Source organism: Triticum urartu, chromosome 4A (assembly GCF_056163025.1).
Source record: "Triticum urartu cultivar PI428250 chromosome 4A, HENAU_Tu73, whole genome shotgun sequence".
In the NCBI taxonomy this organism is placed as follows: domain Eukaryota; kingdom Viridiplantae; phylum Streptophyta; class Magnoliopsida; order Poales; family Poaceae; genus Triticum; species Triticum urartu.
In genome coordinates this window covers 573,359,356-573,375,704 of record NC_141876.1, presented here as the reverse complement: position 1 = coordinate 573,375,704, position 16,349 = coordinate 573,359,356, and the positions used below count along the sequence as shown (strand labels likewise).

General features: G+C 42.2%; 1 protein-coding gene and 1 non-coding gene across 2 annotated transcripts in view; one reads left to right on the top strand and one right to left on the bottom strand.

Annotated features, from left to right (window-relative positions):
• The window catches only part of LOC147976746 (uncharacterized), a 34,369-nt gene that overhangs the window by 2,136 nt on the left and 15,884 nt on the right, over window positions 1–16,349 (top strand). The window lies entirely within an intron of this gene.
• TRNAS-GGA (transfer RNA serine (anticodon GGA)) lies at window positions 66–152 on the bottom strand. The gene has a single exon. It is a non-coding gene; the product is annotated as a tRNA-Ser (tRNA).

Genomic DNA, 16,349 nt, shown 5'->3' with positions numbered 1-16,349 from the left:
GTCGACGGATTTTCCTCTTACTAGAAATTTCATTGTGGTCGGTAACGTTGGCGAATTAACAGAAACGGAAAGAGAGGGATTTGAACCCTCGGTAAACAAAAGCCTACATAGCAGTTCCAATGCTACGCCTTGAACCACTCGGCCATCTCTCCTACATAATCTTATTATTGACCAGAAACTGAGTGAATAGCGAGTTCTCGTATCACTAAAGTACAGGTACAACCGATCACAGGTTCCATAGGGAGTTTGACTTCCTTTCCAATTTCATATTTCTCAACAACAACTTCTCTCATCCCCACGGATCTATTCAAAATTCTGGAATCGTCCCATGTTTCTATTTCGATTGTATGGCGTGGCGTATACATGTTATGCAAACAGAACGTATGGTTACTTTACTCTATTTTCTCATGGCTTGTTAAACCTTTCTTTTTTCTTTTTGGATCATAACCAAATAAAAACTTCTCGAGTTATCAGAATCCATAGTCAAATTCAGTCCTTGGTTATTCAAGTTAGATGAAATAGTAATAGTTTGGCTCAATTGGTATACTACGAAATCCAATCTGATTCAAATATTGAATATCTCTCCTTGTCGGGACAATTTAAGCAGAATAAAATATCTATTATCGATTTTTTAGAATCGAATTAGTCTGTTTTTTTGCTATTTCGTACTGTATAATTCCTTTGTTTATGGGATCATTTTCCCCGAGGGTTTCCAATCAATGGGGGCGTAGTATAGGTAGTTAGAGAGTGTAGGCTCCCCTAGCTTGAATTCTTTTTACCCATTCTTTGAGAGTGATAGGTTTGATTTTTCCGTACCGTAATAGAAGAGCTCAGAAGAAAGACCTAATTATATAAAAACACGACCATTCAAGCTAAAGATCAGAGGATCCGTAATAGGACTCTCATAGACTTGCCGGGAAATAGAAAATTTGGAATCGGCTTTTCTTTTGCGCTAAAAAACTTGAGGCCTTTTCCCTTATTATATGGCATATCCATACTTTAATAACCTAGTGCCTGATCGATTGAAAGCAATATTTACTGTCAGATAGAGAGATGCTGATAGGAAAAAGGATGGTATTTACTTATTCTCAAGAATATATAGAAAGGGAAAAGCTTAATAGCCACTATTGATCCCCTGAACAGAGCACATGATTCGGGATCAGGTGCAATGGGAAGAGGTAGCCTAGCCTTTTATGAGAGTCAATTGGGAAGTGGAAAGGCAAAACCATTAGTTTAAGTTCCCGGCTTTAGTCCTCTGTGAAGTTCAGTCAACCATTTGAGTCAATTTGGAGTAAATAGTAAGACTTCGGATCGCACCATTCATAATGTTGCATCTCAATACTTGGCATCTTTTTCCCACTGCTGGCTCAGAAATTCGCCTTGGTTTCACCGGAATTCGTTTATTTCGTTCATTAATTCGTTCTGATAGCTACGCAGAGGTCTTTCCTTACGACTCCCGTGCTTAATACGAAAAGCGGTTCTTGTGTGAAAAGTGCCAACTGACTATCTCCTTATTTTCTGATTGTTCTTCCGATAGGAATATTCCCTTAATCAGCTAACCTGGCCCAAGCATAACAATAGTGCATTTCCCCTTGATGGTACGATTTACATATCTTCTACCTCTGCTACTTCTGTTCAGGAAGGTTAGTTTAGGCACTCCATCCCTGAGGGCTGCATCAGCTTATCTTTCTAGAAATCCCAGCTATAAGCTAGATCGGTATAAATAGGGCATTAAGCAGCAATAACAGAGATAACATCCATGAGTTTTTTAATCCATCCTTTAGCATCGCCTGACTCGGACAAGGTGTTTCCTTCCTTCGCAATACCCGGCCAGGGCAATGTAGCTATCCCAATAAGATATGAAAGCTGGGTCACACCTGAGCAAGGAACTTATACATAGAAGTAACAGTAAATGTGCAAGATTTGGACCACTGCCATTTCCTTAAACCATCAATCAACAAATTGAAATAGAGATATCGGTATCTTCCAATCTGCCACAAGGATCTAGTCGCCAGTATCTTTGCCTTCTTCCCAACTTATCCCAGCATTCCTTGTAAGCGTTGCTATCACTATTTCTCCCTCCGGTGGCCTTGAGGCGTCTCGATCAATCGGTGTATCCGCCACAGGACACACCTCCTTCTCTCAACCATCCGAACAAGAAGATTTTAGCACTAACCCTCCTGCAGCTTTCTTTCCGACCGAAGTACCGCTTTTCTTTGCACTACTTTCGAACCGTATCAGGAACAAGAGCTTATGCGTTGCTTTCTTTTCGCAGTACCCGCCCCCAGGGGTCATTACATGATGAAGAGTGCTTCCCCTTTGAGCACCTTATCTTGGCCATCAATATAATTAATCCATCCTGCCTGTCTAGATATTGCTGTTAATACACAGGTTGATTGTATGACTATGGCATAGTGAGTTCTGGCTCCTAGCTAACATACTGAATACATCATCGAAGCGGGTCTATCTTATTCCGATGTAACGATTCCATTGAATATTGTGATAGCATCCTTGATTTCAGCTAGCTATTCTCAGTGATATGCTTGCTCCTCTTGGATTTCATTCCATGATAAGTATGTATTGGAAGTTGGAATGCCTAAAGTATTGGTGCATTAGGGTCCTCTTAAGCCTTGTTTCCTTCTTGATCTTACCTTTATGTTGCTATCACTCGCTCTAGCCTCTCCTGGCCAGAGCTCCCTCTATCAACAACACCCTCACGCGATTGATTCCCTGGATAAGTATGGCTCATATAAGGTATCCTGATCATAGTAATTGTATCATATCTCCTTCTCCTATTGATCTTACCATCCCTCGAGTCCAAGTCTCGGGATGGCGCTTATTAAGGTCCTGTTTCCCCTTGACAGGATCTTCCAGTTCTGGTATCCCTGAAGAGCATTTCCTAGTATGTATTTACTAACCTTAAACGATAGGAGCCGTATTTAGATAGATATCCTATAAATCTATTGATTTTCATTAGCTTGTAAATTCCTTGTGTGAAATAACTCAGAAATTCATTGTGCTAAACTTGTATCTACGCAGTACTGTTTAATGTGGAAGAAGTGTTTTTGTTTCTAACAACATAGAAACCATGATACTAGTGCATAAGCATGAAAAACGCACTTTGTGATCAGATTGATCAAGGTTGTAGTCATTCGAATTTACTACTTCGTTAAATGATGGCTGTTTAAAGGTGTCTACCATAGTTTGTTTGGACAATGTCCTTAGTAATCAGGTATGTGACCTTCTTATAACCCACGACATCGGCATGATAGGTGTTAAATACATCCAGTGATGGTGGAGCTAAATCAGCAGGTTTTATATATGGATCCCAAGGTATATACTTATACCAGACAGTACAAAATAACCCTGCGTATACTAGAAAAGCAAAATAACCGTACACATACGACTTAGAATTCTCATCATAAAATGGTATTACTACTTCAACCAACTTGTTTATGATTTCACGTTTCAAAAGGGATTTCAAACCAAGACCGCTATGTGAGAATCGCTGAATAACGTCAAAAGTATCCATTAAGTAAATATTATCGATAAAAAACAAACCTAGCGAATCATTTATTTCTTTAAACTTATCAAATATATACATTTATATTGTCGCCAGCCTACCTGAGCGTGGAACAAATATTTTATATATACATATTCCATAACTAGAGTTCCATAATTGTGAAACGTGGTATATGGTCGTACGCTAACTCCTATTTGAAAGTCGTGTGGCTCTCTAACAAACATGGAAAACAAACCTATCCTCGGCATCCAACTGTTATAAAAGAATGGAAGCACAATTGTTGTTGGACCTATAAACCCTATTATTTTGGCAATAAAACCATTTAGACCTCTTTGATCTAAATTGGTAAATGTTTTTCGATTTTTCACAAATCTATCAATAGGTGAATTCAAGTAGGAAGTCCAACCACTATTGGAACTATCTCCACCGTTTGAACTACCACCACCCCATATAAAATTGTGGATTATACCATGATCGTCGTGCTTAGGTGCACTAGTTTTCACATTTGGATTTGTTCCATCATTAGTGGAACTAGAACCATCATTAGGGTTAGGGGAAGTAGAAGTAGATGCGTCATTACTGCCACTAGATGCATCATTGTTGATAGGTTCTTTAGCTCCTTCCTCATCCGTTATATCTTTTTCTTGGATTTCTTATTATTGTGGAGTTTTTTATCATCATCTTTTTCCCCATCTCTATTGTATAACGAATTAAGTATCTTCTTAATGGATTGAAAGAATTTCTTCATGATAACAGTATTTTCTATTACTCTCTTATTGGTGGATTTCCTCCGCTTAATTTCAAAATTTACCCAGCCTTTTGAGTACTAGGATCTCCCCCTTATCCTAGCAGATTGGTACCCAGACCATATCCTTGGGCAGCTCGGATGTATCTATCTTTTCGTTCAGATCACATCATCTCGAGCGCGGAATCTTATTAGTGGATCAGAAGACTATGGTGACCCGTAGATCTTCAGATGTTGATTTGCAGAGCAGGGCCTGAATGCGGGGATTGCATTCTTCGAAAAGTATCATATCTTCTTTCCCTAGGGAGAAAGCAGAAACCAGAAATGAGTGGAGGTTCGATCTCTCACCCAAAGCAATTGGGGCTGGTGGAATCTTCCCCTATAGACTCCGAAAAATCATCGTGTACCTTTCCCCTATAGACACCGAAAAAGCAGCGTGTACCTTTCCCTAAATCCTTCTCCCGTGCATGCTATTCTCGTGTTCCATGATTAGAAAAGACCTGTTTCTTGTTTTCTTTGAGGTAATAAACGAGTTGTATCCCGCTTTGCCTATCTTGATGTGGAATCCATCGTTGAGCACCCATGAATGTAGGTAGAAGGTGTTTTTTCTTAACTCTTTCCAGGTCTCAGCTTGATTGGACTTCGTCAGCTCTTGTCGTTCAGCTTCCTCTCTCCTCTCTCATCTTGTCTCTCCGTAGACGGCGTTAAAAAGTAAACAGACTTAAAGCAAAGTAGGTTCGATCCTTGTGTTCTATTATATGAAGTAGAAGAAGAAAGAGCTGGGGGGATGGTCTTGGCACCCATGGGTTAATGGTGAAAGCGCTCAAGGAAATAGGGAATGGAATATTCAAATCGATCAGAAGTGCTATGCTTTATGTAATCAGGCTGAAGGCTAACATCTCGCGAGTAGGCCGAGCTAGGATAAGAATTCTCAAAAAAGAAGTATGAATTGGGCCCAAAATCACTACTTTACTACCTATGTCGCGTGTCACGCCACCCAGTACGATAGACTTTTTGCGGGAAAAGAGCAGGTTTTGCCCCAACTTGGACCCAGGGAAACCAAAGAAGAGCTAGTTTCGCCCTGTTTAGTTAGCGGTGGATGAGCTGATTTCTTTTCACTCCTGTTTCAGAGATACAAAACAAAAGTAAAGTGTAGAACGCAATGTTTGAGCTCCAGGCTTTTACGATTCTTCCGATTGACTTCTCTTCTCTGCTCCTAGCTCCGAATGCTAGTATGTAGAGAAGTGATGGAAAGGGTTGTGCTCTTTCATTTGAGAAACTTCCAACCAAAATAGGAATGTTAGAACAGAATATTTAGATACAGGTCCCTTATGAATACTATACTGAGTAAGATTCATTGAAGAAATGCTTCTCCGAAGCAATAAGTTTGTGGCACAAGCATAGTCTTCTGCTAACCTAGCCTTTCCCATCTTTCTATTAAAACGAATGTAGCTAACGTGAACTAAAAACAAGCTCTTGTTCGAGGAAGTAGAAATTGTTAGTTGTTGCTAGCTTGAACTGAGTTGTTCCTGTTGGTGCTAGGGTTGCCAAGGGAGTTGTAGCGAGATGCTGCTAATGCAGCTATTTCTGATGTCCGGACGATGCAGCGGAAGTGAAAAGAAAAAGATATGATGCTTAGACCGTTCAGACAGGGATGATGGATTTCTAGATATAGGGTTTATTTGAATGTCTGGCCAAATGCTTACTTTCGTTATGCTTGTCCTGCAAAGCTGGATCTATGGTTCGGTTGCTTTGAGTGTCTGTTCCGCCTCTGACCCGGCCCTTACCTCTTTCTTGACTCGGTTTTTCGCAGGGGCATCGAATTCTTTGACAAAAGAAACGCCAGTTTCAAAAGGAATGCCACCGAAAGGTTTCAGATGATGATTGAACTGAACTATCTGAATCTGAAACCGCCGACCCGACTCATGCTTTTTTGGACTCCGCTTTTGCAGGATCCTGTGAGGCATCGAATTCTTTGGCAAGTCTCTTCTTGCTAGTGTTGTACGCGTTTTATTCCTTCGCCCGACATGCTTTCGTGATAAAAGAATCATAGCAACATAGCGTGAGGTTCCATAGGTTGATGAGCCTGATCAGTCGTGTAAGCTATTTACTACAGCCGTCTTAGATGGCCCCAGGTATCCTCTTCGGCTTGATCTTTCCTTTGCTCCGATCGCCAACTTGCACTTCCTTATTCCACTATTGCGATATCTTTGTCCTGGACAAAGACCAAGAGCTGGTGCAGGTGAAAGAATAGCTTATGGGGCTGGAGTCAAAGGAGCTTTCATAGACATAGAAATCATAATAGAAAGAGCAGGCCTGCGAGCAACGAGTGCCCTTTGTAAGTTGCGAGCCTGCCTTACCGCCCCCCTTTATTTTTTGAATTAGAAAGAAGGGGATGAATTAGAAAGAAAGAGATCAGGTTATTTATGATCGGAGAAAAGGAAGGGGCGTGGTTGATGTGTCACTGGGGAACCCGTAGGAAGGGGAGACGACCGGCCTCATTCACATCTGAAATCGCCAACATGAACACAAACGAAATCGTTTGAATTTCGTATAGAAAGAAAAAAAAAGGAAACAAGTAAAAAAGCGTGGTCCCCGGGGATAGGTACTTCGTCCGGCGCGGTATCATTGCTGAGCGATCACTCACTATCTGGAAATGGAGTGTTAGTTTCAAATAGAGATTGTGTGGGTGTGAAGTGTACTGAAGATCAAGGTTTTTCTTCTTACTAACTTTGTCAAAGAGGCTAAAAAAACAATAAATGAACAACGAAACTTCGAGTGAGTAGGATAAGGAGGAGTAGTCGGAGGATCTGAGAAGGGAATTAGATAAAAAAGAGCAGCAACTCAGTAATAACACCTAGGCTTTTGAATTAACTCTGCGATTTGGAAGACGGAGGAAATGAAAGTAGAAGAAGTTATCGAAACTCGGAACCACATGTTCAATCTTTTTTAGCGGTTTCCCCAGAGATCTTTATCATTAACGCAACCTTCATTTTGCTCATTCATGGAGTTGTATTTAGTACCTCTAAGAAAGATGATTATCCACCGTTAGTTAGTAATGTGGGTTGGCTTGGATTACTTAGTGTTGCGCGCCTAGGAGGGCAGCGTGCTTGGGATGCAGAGGAGCTATTATCGCCCAGCTCCCTAACCTAATGCGGCCGGACCGCAGGGAACCTTAGCATGGGGGGACGTCCTAATCCTTTTGCCACCGCAAGGCCGGCTAATCGTACGCAGCAGGAGCAAGGGAACTCCCCTGGTTCAGGAAGGCACATGAGTCCGAACGCTATTATGAATGTGCGACCGACACTACACTACGTAGGTACCTGTGCATGCAGATGAGGCGTCGGTCGGTCCTAGAAACGGCGGCAGCTAGCGAGGAGTTAATGACCGGACGTGCTGCAACCTAGGGATCACCAGGCAGCTCTTTCGCTCTATAGGGATATCGGGGGGGGGGGGGGGGCATAGCACAATTCTTCTTGGAGGAGGGTTTTGGTTTGCCCAGGTGACTGATCCTGCCATAATATACTCCCGCCAATTCTATTGCACCGGCAACCGAAGTCGAACATACATACGACGATCTTCATGCATGAAGGGACGGGAGGAAAGAAAGGGCGGTATATGATAATGCGAAAGGGCGCCGCGTCTGGCTTGATAGTAAAGCCAAAGAAAGACGCCCCAAGACAACATACAACTGTTGGGAAGGGGACATGATCAATAGAACCTGGCTGGATCCGGGCTGGGATAGTGGTGCCCATTCCTAACCAGTTCTGAAAAGGTTCGCTCATGCTGGAGGTACTAACCACTTAGTGATCGGTCCGCTAGTTCACGCAAATCCGAAGAAGTTATCACGGACGAGCCACATGCAGGGAAACTTGCACGCGTGGTTCTGGCCGGGCTTTCCTTGGGTATCTAATAACCTTGCTTCTGCTCGCCGCTGGCGCACCTCTCCTAACTATTGCCCATTTATTCTGGAATAATTTTTTTAGGAGGGACAATTTTACATATTTCTGCCAAATCCTTCTATTATTAAGTACGGCTGGTACCATTTTGATGTGTTTCGATTTTTTCGAAAAAGAGAGGTTTGATGCTTCTGAATTCATTGTATTAATTCCACTTCCTACTCGCAGTATGCTCTTAATGATCCCGGCTCATGATTTAATTGCCATGTATTTAGCTATTGAGCTTCAAAGTTTATGTTTTTATGTGATTGCAGCATCAAAAAGAAAGTCTGAATTTTCCACGGAAGCCGGCTCAAAATATTTGATCTTAGGTGCATTTCCCTCTGGAATATTATTGTTCGGGTGCAACCGGACTACTACCGATCAATTTTTTGGAACTTATTTATAGACTTGTAGAGACCCTCTACGTAGTTGTAATTCTAGGGCAATCGATCCACTTTCCCCATAGCCCTAAGGCTGTGTCTCGATCTCCTACGCGCAAAAGATAAGATACGGGAGACGGGGTCCTATGGTATGGGTCTTCGACCCTTGGTCTAATTCCACGGCGGAGTCGGCGTGGCATAAAGTGAAGATTGGGGGGAATAGAGCGAAATCCCCGTCTAGGGTATTCCGAAGGTGTAACCTAGGCAACAAAAAAGGGGCCCGATACTTCAACTAAAGGAGCGACCTGTTGGTTCACCAAACCCCGACCCAGTGTCACACGTTCTCCAGGTCCGAAGGGATCCAGTGCCCAACTACCGACTCCTCCCGGAATTGCGTTATCGGAGCCGAGCCAGGAATAGCCGTTAGTGGACACCTACCACTTTTCACCGGTTAGAGAGGCCCTCTTTAATACATTAAGAAAATATGTTCACAGGGGCCAGAAAGACTCGGTCATAGGAACTTAGACCACCTACGCGCTGGTAAACGAAAACCACCTCGACCGGATCTACCGAACGAAGAAGGCCACCCCGTCGAAAGAATTAACATGCCAAAAGGGCCACCAGCTTTCCCCAAAAAGGGGAGATCCGCTGCTTACTGCTCACGGAAACATCCGACCTTATGGTCAAGTCATCCGCCTATCTTTCTGATCTCATTCGTTTTACGATCGCATAAAAAGTCATGAGATCAAAAAAGAAATGTGAGAATGTAGTTACAGATGTAAAAAAAGTCAATATCTCGTTCTCTTGTTCTTAAATCATGAATTGGATGATGTGCGTTTCATCAAGTATGAACATATTGCATTTTTTGCTATGCAATTTCAGTACCGGATCGACGTCCATTTATTTCTATGTCCTCATCCGCGTGTATGTCTGTGTTAGATAGGCTCTGGAAGGCCTTACTTTACTAACAGGTAGGGCGCGTTACTTTTATTCTTTTTTTGCTGCTTACCCGCATGTTTAGATTATTTACTTGCCCTTTCACTTTTTCTTCGGCTGTCACCAACTTTGTTCAATTCTAGTCCCTAACCCATGAATAAGGGCTCCGCTGGCTACCGGGTTCAGAGAAGTTTGTAAGCTCTTTCTCTTTTTTCGTTTTTCGCCACCTCCTGTGTCTTTCCGTTTAAGGTCTTTAATTCGGCATTAGCTTCGTTAGAGAAAGCCATGCGTGAACTACAAAGCATGGGATCCTGAACACCACGAAAGAAAGCGTACTACTTTTCAATAAGGTCCGACTTCAGAGAGGAGAGACATGAACTTGTTTTAGGCGTAGAAAAGGCATACAGTATGAAAGATTGATTGAAAAGAGGTAGGGACTGGTCTCGCTGCTAAGGGAGAAGGAGACCTCTGTCGGAGCAAGCTAAAGAGCCCACTTTATATCGTCGATTTCAGGTAAGGCACTCGATCAAGCCTATACATCCGGGAATTTAGCTCCAAACCAAAGACGACTTGCTTTGCTGCATTTCTTGGGCCAGGGCTTTACTTGATTTTGGCGAAAGAAAGGCCATATGATCTACTTTCTGGTGCCGGTCCCTTCACAAAGATAGCCCCTTCTTGCTCTTATTCTTATTCGGTGGAATACAAGAGTTCTGAAGCTCCTTTCTTTCAAGTGAAAGTTGCCTATCTTTCTTGGTTCGGAATCCAATCCAGTTGAAAACAAACAATTGCCCGATGGCAAAGTCAGATGAAAGGCTAGGAGTGTAAACCACGTACGAGCGTGGCGCAGAAAGCGAAATGTTTTGCAGCGAGTCAAGCGTAATACGATCAAAAGGAAATGGGGTCGATGCTAAAACTCAAACAGTTCCCCAGAGGGGGCCCCGGGTTGAAAGAGCGAGCTACATTCTTTCATAGAAGACAGAAAATAAGAGGACTGATGCTTTCTTACTTCATCTTAATATAGGGATTATAGCATTGGAATTATGGAATTTGAATGGATTGAGTACATCAAGATGAAGAAATTAACGTAATAAGCGATATTCTCAAAAGATTCGGTCATGCCAGAAACCTCAGTGTGCATGGCACTAAAAAAGGGTACAAAGAACCTGAGATGCAAGTAATGGCTAAATAGCCGGGGAAACACTAAATAAAGACAAGTGTCATCCGGACTTACTTGATTGATTGAATCGAGAGATGGAAATGCCATTGAGAGATTAGAAGGGATAGAGAAAATGTCAGATAGAGGTCGTGCTTCTGCTCAGTCTAAAAGAACAATCTGAGTGAGGATAAGGTGGTTTATGTTAGGGTCCGAGAAAGCAACTTGACATGCCAATCCTAACAAGAATTCCACTCTTTCTGGTCATGTCAGAAACCACCTCTTGGAAAGCAGATCGAAAGCCAATCGTTTCAGAAGATGATGACCCTCTTGTGCTCCTACGTTCCTGCTAGTTGGTGGATGAAGAATAGGAGAGAGCTTGCTTGAGTAGAAGATAACCCGCGAGAAGGATGTTTTGTAGCGCTTTCTCATACAAAAGGAAAAGGCGTCACGACCGAAGATAAGGAAAGATCCCAGCTTTTCATTGCTCTGTCGCACCACCCCTCCTCCCAGAGCCGGTTCTTATCCATAGATTTTTCAGCTAAAAGATACGGTATATATATCAATGAAAGCTGACGCCTTTGGTTCTTGGTACGACTGGTACTTTTTCTCATTTATCGGTCTAGTTGGAAAAATTTCCCCTCAAAGATCAAGTTTTTCTTATATATTATGCTGCGCCCTTGCCCTTAACCTTCCTTTCTCTTCTATAAAAAGGCTGGACGTCAAATGTAACTGATGCTTATATTCTAAATATGACAAGCAAGAAACCTACTATTGCCGTAAACAAAAACCCAAACATTAGTAACTAACAGAGCTTTCCTATTCTAACTATTTCCCTATAAACCATGATTGATATACCAATCAAAAAAGACTTATGAAACTAAACTATTCTATTGATTTATGCCCGTGCTTCTTCTTCTGTTTTTGTATGCAGAAGGATGTCTAGGAGGAACAGATCACTGAGGTTAAGGATGAGAAGGTGAAAAGTGAAGATAGAGAATAGATGCCATGAACGAGTGTATCAATTCAAGAGTTAAGGAATACTATTGGGAAGATTGGGCATTGGGTTCATCTTGTTATTGACCATCCCTTTTCAACACATATCTTTTAGTATACGTCTTTTTTAGTTGCTTAAAGATTTCAGATATTGCTTTTTCTGTTATAGGAAGTGTTGCGTTCCCCTTTAGGGTGTTTGTCAGTGGCGTCACCCGATAGGGTGTGTGCCCGGAAGAGAGAAGAAAAACATGTTGCTTGCTATTTCTGGTTGAAGAGCTATTTTTTCCTATCGAACAGGAATTCCGAGGGATGTTTTTTGTTGTCGATTTGTAGCAATAGAAAGATAATGGAAGTGATTGAATAAGTTGGGTCATGAGAATGGAAGTTGGGTCATGTTGATACTAGATCCATGTCTTGATTATTCGACTTTTCCATTCCAATGCACAATACTATGCATTCCATTCCAAAGAGCGGTTTCGGTGGGTTGATACGATTTCCACTTTGACGGTCCTAAGTTGGCATTCTTTGCAGATAACTTCCATCTTGCCATAGACGAAAAGTACCCAATTTCATGCCAAGAGACCATGTAAGGGTTGTACGACCCATCCATATGATAAAAAGACTCACAAGCCTAAGAGCAATTCCTTCCTTCCCTATCATTAATTAAGGACTGGCTTGCTTCGAGAGAAAGGAAATCTGAATTCCATAGTCGTCTTCCTCACGAGCTGGAACAACTAAAGGTGTAGGTTCGAAACATACTTTTTTCCGTTGGATTGTGCTCCAGAGAATGGAATAGTAACACGCGCTCCCGAGAGGCGGCATTAGTTTATGGTTCGAAATCACGAGTCACTCCATCCAGCTAGACTTGCATTGATATAGACGATTTGAGCCTTTGAATTTACTTACTACAAAACAAGCTATGTTCTCCTATATATTTCCTTGGGCTCGCTTTACAAAAGAAAAACAAACTACTCCTCTTGATGTGGTCAGAGCGAAGTACTAATAGGCACAGAAACAGCAGGAATATCTTTCATTCATTTCATCTGTATGGTATGACACGACCTCTTTTTGCTCCCCATTTCGTTGGAACTGAGGCCTCTGTCTACCGGCCCGAAAGGAGGGTCTCATGCTTGTAAACTAGCATATATCTTGCACAGAATGAACCTTCCTTCAGTCACAACGGGAAGCACTATCGGGGTCTGAACGAATAGAAAACACAATTAACACTTCATATCAAAGTCAACCAACGTTTATCATATAGAGCGGAATCTTCATTCTAATTTGATTAGCCAACCCTCCCTCGAGTCGTATGCTTTCTGATCACTCTCCTATGATGGTTACTTTTCTTTCAAACGTTATGTCGTTGCAGGTCCTCGCCCTTCAGGTTGAAGGAGATGTGTACTCGACTTCCTTTAAGTAAGTGGTGGCCCATAATAGTAGAGATGTATAACAACAGTAGCTTAACCAAAGGGATAGACTTGAACTCTTCCACACCCCCTTGCCAAAGGTTTTAAGAGAACAACCTTTTGGGGATACCAATTCCACCCATTCGCAGCAAAGGAACTAGCACTTTCTTAAGCTTTCCACCGTTCTTTCTTATTCCCCTTACTTACCCAATGAAAGATATAGATTGGAAATTGGAAGATGGTCGTCCATAGTTATCTTGTTGAAAATACCCTCCCTTACTCATCAAAACGTTGGAAGCGACTTGAGATATCTTTTGGGAAGAGAGAATAACTATAGATGCTCGATATGCATATTGATCAATCGATCTCCGCGTCCTACCAGTTCGCTAAGTAGACTCACTCTACCGAGGGGCAGAAGAAGATCAAGCCGATAAGGGGAAGCGCGTGGACCCGACTTCTTCCTTTTATGCTGAAACTAGGGCTCCCTCTGGGTAATTCTACCTATCCGTTTGGACCACGTACCTAGATCAAGTCAATCATTTCAATCTAAGTTGTCCTCAGCTACAGCAAAAACAGAAGAAAGCAACAAGTTCTCCATTTCCTGTTCCCAAAGGGTGTGAATGGAATCAATAATTATATATATAAAGTTGACGTAAGTTGTATGCATTCGGTGCCCTCAAGTAGGTACGACTATGGATCATTCTATTCCTTTCCTTTAGGTAGTCCTAAAAAGCAAAACGTAATGGTAGAGGATGAAGGAAACAAAGAATGAAGTCTGCACCTTTGACTACTGATGAACCGCCATTTCGTTCTTTTCTTCTTTGTTCGGCTTTCACAAGCAAGATACCTTGAAGCAGGTGACAGTCTATAGCCCAGGAGAGTACCATTGCTGACATGATACAATTGGCCTTCCTCTTCAGATTTATTTAGAACTTCAAGTGTTCAAGGCAAGGTTGTGCAATCTCTCGTACCTGCGAGAAAAGGGCTTATTTACTACTTTTTACCGATCAATGGTCCACCGGTCCCATCCAATGAGTGGTATCTGAGTATCATAGTATCATAAGAAAGTTCATTTGTACACCCGCTTATCTTTCTATAGAAACTTATCTCTAAATGATTTTTAGATAGGATGTTTCTGGAATTACCCCTGCTACGTAGAATGGGATAGTGTCAACGTCCTTCATTATAGTACCGAAGATGCTCGTAGGCTGGTCGATGGAAAGGATGGCTTTTATTCAAAGAGATGGAGATCCTGGTTTAGCAGCGGTTGCCCATCCTTGGGTTTATGTCGAGCTTTTCGTATTAAGCACTGGGAGCAGAGAAATCCTAGGGTTGCTTTGTCTTCCTCTTCTGTTCTTAAATATAACTGAAAAGCATCATGTTTCTTTAGTTGCCTCAAAGCTCAGGATCTCCCCATGTTTCTTCTGGAGATGTGTCAGTGGCTTTGCAATGATGCCGAAATGGCGAATGAAGCGCCTGTAATAGCCGACCAAACCTAAGAAGTTGTGGACTTCTTTGACTGATTGCGGAGAAGACCAGTTGGCAATGTTCTTAATTTTGTGGGTTTCAGTGGCAAACCCATGCTGGCTGATAGTATGGCCCAAATAGGATAACTGGCGTTGAGCGAAAGAGCACTTTGAGCGTTTGACTTGCCATTGATCCCTTCTTAACAACTCAAGCACTGATTGCAAGTGGATTGTGTGATCTTCAAGAGAGGCACTGTAGACTAAAATGTCGTCAAATAACACCAGGGCGCATTTGCGCAGAAGGGGTTTGTTTGAGAGTGGCGTTCATGGCTCCCAAGAAGGTGGTTGGTGCTCCCGCGAGGCCGAAGGACATGACCTTGTACTCGTAGTGCCCTTCCAGAGTCTGGAAGGCTGTTTTGAATTCATCGCCAGCTACCATACGAATCTGGTGATAACCAGCTCTGAGATCGGGTTTAGAAAACCATGAGGCACCAGACATCCAGGAGTTCTTCGACTATGGGCACTGGATACTTGCTGACGACAGTCATCGCATTTAGACAGCGATAATAAATATATAAACGCCAGGAGAAAAAAATATATAAGATTTTTGGTCATAGAACCCCTGGTACCAATGTTTATAGAACTGTCCAGAATTGATAAAGAGAAGCAGCTTTGAAGTCATGGAGAACGAAAATAGGACCCTGGCTCGAGCCCATCTAGTGATTAAAGGTAAAGTGCTTCGGTACATTGGTGCAGGGGAATGCGTACCTACGCCTTTTAACTACCTTGGGGAGAGCGGACTCGCTGATGACCCTCCTTGGGAAACAAATGAAGTGGGTGGATTGGAGTTCGTCTCCGCCAATTAGAGATACGGTGCTGACCCAAGCTGAGTGAGTGAAGGCTCCGGCTTGACCTACTAGCTGTTTGCTATCAATAAATAACTAGCTGACAATATGCTATGCTTACTCTCGAGCACTAAAGCTATCGAGAAGTGATGCAACAAAGGTTGTTGAAGGTAAAAACCGTCAAACAGAGAAATCTTAATTGTCAGAACAACGCTGAACCTAACTTGTACAAGAGTTGGTAAGAAAGTGCAAACGTTGAGTAAGAAATCGCCATAGGGCGGCACAAACAGAAAGAAAGGCTTCTACCAATCGGAATAGGAATGCGAAATCCCAGTAAAAGGGTGTTCAGTCGAAGATAGGAGGATTCCTTTGATCCATACCGTCATCTGACAGACTTCCTACTGACTTCGTCAATTGCTCTTTATCGCTTAATAGAAGGGAAATTTCATGAGATAGATGAAAAAATGAATATCAATCGAGAAAAAGCTTAAATAGACACAATTCGTAATAGATACAATTCGTAAGGAAGAAGTGATCAAAAGTACGAGGTCGGCATAGGAGATATGATGTGTCGGAGGCAGAAGGCATGGAGAAGTCAAGATCTTCCAAGATAAACCCATTCCGATGCCTATAAAATCAGGTGCACTGCGTCTATACTACAAAAGTGTGATAGGTTTCTTCGTATTTCTTCTACCGATATCGCTTTCTTATTCCTAACACAATTGTTTAGCTAAGTTTGCTAACGAATCGAGGAGAATCAACAACGAACACCGCCTTTTGAAAAGGAGACATGATTTATTCCTAGCGTCCTGAACACGTCTAGAAACAGCAACCTCGTACATAATACCATTTCGCATTACAATATCCACTTTCAAGTCGGGGTGAAACTTACTAAGATGTTGGGTCATCAGAATACCATCGAATCGACTCATGTTATGAAAGTAAATAATTAGTGACT